Source organism: Capsicum annuum, chromosome 3 (genome assembly GCF_002878395.1).
Source record: "Capsicum annuum cultivar UCD-10X-F1 chromosome 3, UCD10Xv1.1, whole genome shotgun sequence".
Taxonomy (NCBI): domain Eukaryota; kingdom Viridiplantae; phylum Streptophyta; class Magnoliopsida; order Solanales; family Solanaceae; genus Capsicum; species Capsicum annuum.
This window is the reverse complement of record NC_061113.1, coordinates 81,330,361-81,338,417: the sequence shown is the minus strand read 5'-3', so window position 1 is coordinate 81,338,417 and position 8,057 is coordinate 81,330,361. Positions and strand designations below refer to the sequence as shown.

The window sequence follows — 8,057 nt, the reverse complement described above, 5'->3', positions numbered from 1 at the left end:
CTATGGGGTAAAAACGGAATTAAGAAAAACTCTTGTTTATTAACAATTAATAATAATGAAAGTACTTATTTTTTTTCAAAGACTAAATATCCAATTGATAAAAATGAAAGAAAGATGACACGACCTTTTATGACTATTGCTCCTTTTGAGCATAAAGCGGTTTATTCCTATCCTTATGAATCGGACAATACTATGCTATTCCCAATATTTGTATTAGGACTCTTTACTTTGTTTGTTGGATCGATAGGAATTCCTTTCAACCAAGATGGAGTTAATTTGGATATATTATTGAAATGGTTAGCTCCATCTATAAATCTTTTGCATCAAAAGTCGAATAATTCGATGGATTGGAATGAATTTTTAAAGGATGCGGTTCTTTCAGTCAGTATAGCTTATTTCGGAATATTTATAGCATCCTTGTTATATAAACCCATTTATTCTTCTTTAAAAAATTTGGAGTTAATTAATTGTTTTGTTAAAAGGGTCCTAAGAGAATTTTTTGGGACAAAATTATAAATGACATATATGATTGGTCATATAATCGTGCTTACATAGATGCTTTTTATACAAGATTCTTAGTTGGTGGGATAAGAGGCTTAGCTGAATTTACTCATTTTTTTGATCGACGAGTAATTTATGGGATGAATAACGGGGTTGGGGTTATTATTTTCATTGTAGGAAAAGGTATCAAATATATAGGGGGCGGACGCATCTCTTCTTATCTCTTCTTGTATTTATCTTATTTTCTGTCTTTTTATTAGTTTATTACTTACTTTTTTCTACTTTTTGATTTTTGAATCAAATTCAGATAAGAATTTTTTTATCATAAATTTCACAATTACTAGTATTAATATTTTTATAGCCTCTCTCTGTAAGGTGAGAGTGGAATTTATCCTTTATTTTGTCCTTTCCATTCACTCAAATTTCTTCCGTTTCATCGATTTTGTCTGGATCCGACCCATCTTCAAAAAAAGTGGAAGGAGAAGGATAAGGATCTTCTTTAGTGGATCCCTCTTGAAAAAGGGAAGGAGAAGGATAAGGATCTTCTTCAGTGGATCCCTCTTGTTCTTGTTTAGACCCCTTCATTTCGGAAACAGTTTCTATATCTCTTTCTTTCTCATTTTCCTCCCTTTCTTCTGTTTTGAGGCCTCTTTCAGTTTCTTAGCTTCGTTCAGTTTGTTAGTAAGAATGGGTGAGGGTATTCTACCTAAATAGTAGACACAGGTAATAAATAAGAGAATACTAAAGATCCGAGCCATAGAATTTCTCAATTCTAACACAAGGTACTTATTAGATCGAATGTACTTATTAGATTGAATGTACTTATTTGATCTAATAGAATGATTTTGCCGTATCCAGAATAATACCAATCCAATCCATTTCATGAATAAAATGTGACCAATTAACCAACCAACAAAACCACTTGTTACAAATAAGATCTTGTTGTTGCATCAAAAGAGATAAATGTTGACTAATTTGGCTAACATTGAACTTGGTAAAATGAAATGGTTGAATAATTGAAAAATGAGATTATTCAGGAATACACATTGAATGCTGAGAGTACGCATTTAATTTATGGTAGTAGATCCATAATCAAAAAAGTGTTTGTGATTGTTCCAGAAGAAATGAAACAAAAGATATGGTAGAGCTAGAACAATTATTGTATGAGGTCTACCCAATGCAAGATGTAAAGGCACATAATAGATCGATATGAACATCATAAGTTGTCCCATAATAAAACCAGTTATTGCTGATACCTTCTTCTCGGTTCCTTCTTCCATAACCAAAACTCGGAGAAGGAAGAGATAAGAGGGCCCTATGGAGAATGTGGTCAGAAATCCATAATAGAGTCCGACTACAACGACCGAATTGATTATCTTCATGCATAAGGATACTAGATTACCTAGTAGAACATATTGAAAACTCATCACAAACCTCTCTTATTTCTTTTTCTATTGCAATTTCTGGATTATTGTATGATGATTTTTTGACTTTCCATATATAGAAAAGAAATAGAAAGAGATAGACTAGAAACAAAATTTGTTATGTTAATAAGTCCAAAGGGATATTAAATGAATGGAATTGGGATATGGATGGAATATAATGAAATAGAGCCACTTTGAGGTTCTCTCTGAAATGAGGCATGTAAGGGAGCCACTATGAAGAAGTTTTGGGAGTTACGAAGGAAGCTTCAAGCTTATATTGGTCATGGGTTCGGAACAAGAATTGAACTCTATGAGATCGAATCTCCTGTTGTTCCTCAGTAGCTCAGTGGTAGAGCGGTCGACTGTTAATCGATTGGTCATAGGTTTGAATCCTACTTAGGGAGATTTGATTGATTCTGAGTTAAAGAATTCAGAATAAAGGGGCTTGCTTTGCCCGTTAACAATAGGTAACCCATTCCCTGTCTTTGTTTCTATTGCATTCTATCTCATCGTATCACATTCTGTCCTACGAGATTAGAGAATCACCATCAATACCTCGGTCTAGGTCCGATATAATCCTTTGTTCCATAGCCCTGGGGTGGGGCTATTTACAACTAGCCAATTAAGAAGTCTCAGATGTACACTAGCACTGCATCTTTGGTGTTACATGTATTGATGGTGATTCATTAGAAGTATATAACTTATAGAAACATACATGCCTAGTTGAGATGGAAATCATAATACCATAATGCTTTTCAAATCCTCCTAGCCATTATCCTACTGCAATAATTCTTGCTAAGAAGAATGCCCATGTTGTGGCAATTCCATCCAGAAGGTAATGGGTTACTACGGCACCTGGCGCATTACCCCAAAGATGTCCTAAAGTTCCTCCACTGAACTGTAGTACGGAATCATCCCCAAAGATCTCGGTCAGAGCAGGCATATGCCAAATATGAATACCTCCGGAAGCCACAGGTTGAACACCTGGTAAAGAGACCCAATCTTGAGTGAAATAAATACCGCGACTTTGATCTTGTTCAACAAAATCATCACGCAATAAATCAACAAAGCCCAAAGTTATGTCTCTTTCACCTTCAAGTTTACCTACTACGGTACCAGCATGAATATGATCTCCACCAGACATACGTAATGCTTTTGCTAATTCCCAGAAGTGGATACCATGATTCTTCTTTCTATCAATAACCGCATGCATTGCACGGTGGATGTGAAGAAGTAGACCATTATCTCAGCAATAATGAGCCAAGCTAGTATTTACGGTGAATCCCCTCATTAAGTAGTTATGCATTACGATTGGAACACCCAATTCTCTAGCAAATATAGCTCTTTTCATCATTTCTTCACATGTACCTACTGTAGCATTCAAGTAATGCCCTTTGATTTCACCTGTTTCAGTCTGTGCTTTAAAAAGTGCTTCGGCACAAAATAAGAAACTATCTCTCCAATGCATATATGGTTGTGAGTTCACGTTCTCATCATCTTTGGTAAAATCAAGTCCACCGTAAAGACATTCATAAACAGCTCTACCGTAGTTTTTAGCAGATAACCCCAATTTAGGTTTAATAGTACATCCCAACAGGGGACGACCGTACTTGTTCAATTTATCTGTTTCAACTTGGATCCTATGAGGCGGACCTTGGAAAGCTTTAATATAAGTAGTAGGGACTCGCAGATCTTCTAGACGTAGAGCACACAGGGCTTTGAACCTAAATACATTACCTACAATGGAAGTAAACATGTTGGTAACGGAACCTTCTTCAAAAAGGTCTAAAGGGTAAGCTACATAAGCAATATATTGATGTTTTACTCCAATAACACGCTCGATGCGGTAGCATCACCCTTTGTAACGATCAAGACTAGTAAGTCCATCGGTCCATACAGTTGTCCATGTACCAGTAGATGATTTGGCAGCTACCGCGGCCCCTGCTTCTTTAGGTGGAACTCCAGGTTGAGGAATTACTCGGAATGCTGTCAATATATCAGTATCCTTGGTTTGGTACTCAGGAGTCTAATAAGTTAATTTGTACTCTTTAACACCAGCTGTGAATCCAACACTTGCTTTAGTCTCTATTTGTGGTGACATAAATCCCTCCCTACAACTCATGAATTAAGAATTCTCACAACAACAAGGTCTGCTCGACACGAATTACGCGTTAATGAAACTTTTCACAGGAATCTTTCTGAAAATTTCCAACTAATACTAATATTATCAATTAATCAGAATGGTTGATTATTAGACCATGGTATTTGATTTTCCAAATACATCATTATTGTATACTCTTTCATATATATAGCGCAACCCAATTTTTATTTTTTACCTTCTTTTTGAAATGGAAATACCTAACTAACCTAAATAATAAGAACTTCCCCCTTGACAGTGGTATATGTTGTATATGTAAATCCTAAATGTGAAAATATATGGAATTCTGCTATGAAAGGTATAAAAAAGAAAGAAAAACGCAAAGAAAAGAATAGGCTAGGCATAAATCAATATGCTGAAATTTAACTAAAAAATAAATAAGAAAAATAAAAAGAGGAGCCCATTAGATCCAAATAGTGAATCATAATAGAAATATAAAAGAAAGTTCAGGTTCGAATTCCATAGAATAGATAATATGGATGGGATTGTCTATAATGATAGACAAATGAAAGACTTTCTCAAGATTCTGATTCATCCACTTGAGATTTTTAAATTAAAATAGGTTGGGTGAGCTTGCAAATTAACTCAATCTCATTGAATAAGTAAACAATTGAATTGGTTCAATTGCATGGTGCCAACGAAATTGAGTGCTAATTCCCATTTTATTGAATTAACCGATCGACGTACTAGCGGACATTTACTTTGAATTCGATAATTTTTGAAAAAACATTTTGACATATTTATTTATTTTATTATTATAAGAATCAATCCTACTAATTATGGTTCTGGGGTTTCCACACTTGAAAAAAAAAACTGGGGTGTGTCGTCCAAATCATCGGTCTGGTACTAGATGTAGCCTTTCCTCCGGGCAAGATGCCAAATATTTATAACGCTCTCGTAGTTCAAGGGCGAGATAGTATTGGTAAACCAATTAATATGGCTTGTGAGGTACAACAATCATTAGGAAATAATCAAGTTAGAGTTGTAGCTATGAGTGCTACAGACGGTTTAATGAGAAAAATGGAAGTGATTGACACAGAAGCTCCTATAAGTGTTCCGATCGGAGGGGCAACTCTGGGATGAATTTTTAACGTGCTCGGAGAGATGTTGTTAATTTAAGGCCTGTAGATACCAGTACAACATCTCCTATTCATAGATCTACGCCCGCCTTTATACAGTTGGATACAAAATTATCTATTTTTCAAACAGGAATTAAAGTAGTAGATCTTTTAGGCCCTTAGCGTCGTGGAGGAAAAATTGAACTATTCAGGGGAGATGGAGTGGGTAAAACAGTACTCATTATGGAATTGATTAACAATATTGCTAAATCTCACGGGGGCGTATCTGTATTTGGCGGAGTGGGTGAACGTACTCAGGAAGGAAATGATCTTTACACGAAAATGAAAGAATCTGGAGTGATTAAAGAAAAAAATATTGCGGAATCAAAAGTGGCCGTAGTTTATAGTCAGATGAATGAACCACCAGGAGCTCGTATGAGAGTTGGTTTGACTGGCCTAACTATGGCGGAATATTTCTGAGATGTTAATGAGCAAGATGTACTTCTATTTATTGACAATATCTTCCGTTTCGTCCAAGCAGGATCCAAAGTATCAGCCTTATTGGGTAGAATGCCTTCCGCTGTGGGTTATCAACCGACCCTAAGTACTGAAATGGGTTCTTTACAAGAAAGAATTACTTCTACCAAAGAAGGGTCCATAACCTCTATTCAAGCAATTTATGCACCCGCAGACGATTTGACCGACCCTGCTCCTGCTAAGACATTTGCACATTTAGATTCTACTACCATACTATCAAGAGGATTGGCTGCCAAAGGTATTTATCCAGCAATAGATCCTTTAGATTCAACATCAACCATGCTTCAACCTCAGATCATTGGTGAGAAACATTACGAAACCGCCCAACGAGTTAAGCAAACTTTACAACGTTACAAAGAAATTCAGGACATTATAGCTATCCTTGGATTGGATGAATTATCTGAAGAGGATCATTTACTCGTAGCAAGAGCATAAAAAATTGAGCGTTTGTTATCACAACCCTTTTTCATAGCAGAAGTATTTACTGGTTCTCTAGGGAAATATGTTGGTCTAGCAAAAACAATTTGAGGATTTCAATTGATCCTTTCCGAAGAATTAGATGGTCTTCCTGAACAGGCTTTTTATTTGGTAGGTAATATCGATGAAGCTACCGTGAAGGCTATGAACTTAGAAATGGAGAGCAATTTGAAGAAATAACCTTAAATCTTAGTGTACTGACTCCTAATCGAATTGTTTGGGATTCAGAAGTGGAAGAAATCGTGCTATATACTAATAGTGGTAAAATTAGCATATTACCAAATCACGCCCCTATTGCCACAGTTGTAGATATAGGGATTTTGCGAATACGCCTTAACAACCAATGGTTAACGATGGCTCTGATGGGTGCTTTTACTAGACTAGGCAATAATGAGATCACTGTTTTAGTAAATGATGCAGATAAGGGTAGTGACATTGATCCACAAGAAGCTCAGCAAACTCTTGAAATAGCGGAGGCTAATGTGAAAAAGGCTGAAGGAAGGAGACAATAAATTAAGGCAAATCTAGCTCTCCGAAGAGCTAGAACACGGGTGGAGGCTATCAATCTGATTTCATAACAAGTTAGTACGACTAGTTAGTACATTCGAATAATAAAAAGAAGTTCTTTTTCTAATCCTATTTAGATTCTGTCGGGTGAATACAATCAAATACAATCAAACAGAAGCCAATTCTGATGCAAAAATTCAAATTTAAAAATGAAATAGAAAAGATACAAAATCAAAAAATAAATATCACTAAAGGTGGGTTGTAAACCATATTAGATACCATTGACTCTGGTATCTAATAAGTTTTACCTACTATTAGATTTGAACCAATGACTCCCTCCGTATGAAAGCAGTACTCTAACCACTGAGTTAAGTAGGTCATTTATCATTCCAAAGAGAACCAAACGAAATCCATCCTGTCGATGGATTATAAATATCATATTACTTATAAGCAATACTAATCTAATAAGCAATTCTAATATAAGGAATACCACTCAAAGAGATCAAAGATTGTTGATGTTGGATCATGGAATATTTATCTTGACAAGAATTTATCTACATCATAAAATATGTATCACAAGCACTAAGGGCTATAGCTCAGTTGGTAGAGCAACTCGTTTACACGCGGGCCAATGTTTTTCAAGGGAGTTCATCATACAATCAGAAAAGTCGATCTTATTGAGAAATCGATGTCTTACTCCATAACTTTGAGGGAACCATAGCCTGAAAAAGGGTTTGGTCCAATTTGGACGTCCATTTAGGAGGTGCCAAACAGACCCCATCATTGATTTGAGATCTTGATAAGGTGAATACCCAGTCTATTCAATACTAGGCATAATGAGAGTATAAGGACCTCAAAAAAATCTCTTTTCGTCATATGAACTTTAAGGTGTATGAAGTTTCATATTTGATTTTTTAAGCAGAAACGATAGAGACTTCATTTAACTTAGGTTTATTTACGCCAGAGATAGACCTACGTCAAGATAATCCCACCTTTGAAACACTTTAGTAATGCTCCCAAATAATGAATCAGAGCATGTGGAGCCATTTCCAAAGTAAGTTACTTCTTCTCAGTACTTCAACTGAGATAATGAAAAATTATTTCACCTTTTTAGTTCTTTTTAGTTGGAACTTTAGGCGGTTCTCGAAAAAAGATAGCAAAAATTTTTTTCCCTAAAGTCGATACTAAGAGGAATGTATAAACCAATGCTTCCATAGATTCGATCGTGGTTTACAATTATAGCTTTCATACCTGTTTGTTTCTTTTTATTTTCTTTTTTATCATCTTCCAGATAAAGAACGAACAAGAGTAAAAATGAAGTTGATTCAAATAAAGATTTCACTGGTATCCTATGTCAATAAAAGTAAAAGAAAGAAAATAAGGGAAAAAGAAAGA

The 8,057-nt window shown here is 35.4% G+C and overlaps 1 non-coding gene and 3 pseudogenes across 1 annotated transcript; 2 read left to right on the top strand and 2 right to left on the bottom strand.

Annotated features, from left to right (window-relative positions):
* LOC124896683 overlaps window positions 1-1,906 on the bottom strand; it is a 7,761-nt pseudogene extending 5,855 nt beyond the window's left edge.
* Window positions 1-4,807, bottom strand: part of LOC124896556 — a 13,945-nt pseudogene extending 9,138 nt beyond the window's left edge.
* TRNAN-GUU lies at window positions 2,258-2,329 on the top strand. Its single transcript has one exon. It is a non-coding gene; the product is annotated as a tRNA-Asn (tRNA).
* Window positions 4,808-4,941: 134 nt separating the features above from the next.
* LOC124896554 lies at window positions 4,942-7,587 on the top strand (annotated as a pseudogene).
* The last annotated feature ends 470 nt before the right edge of the window (window positions 7,588-8,057 follow it).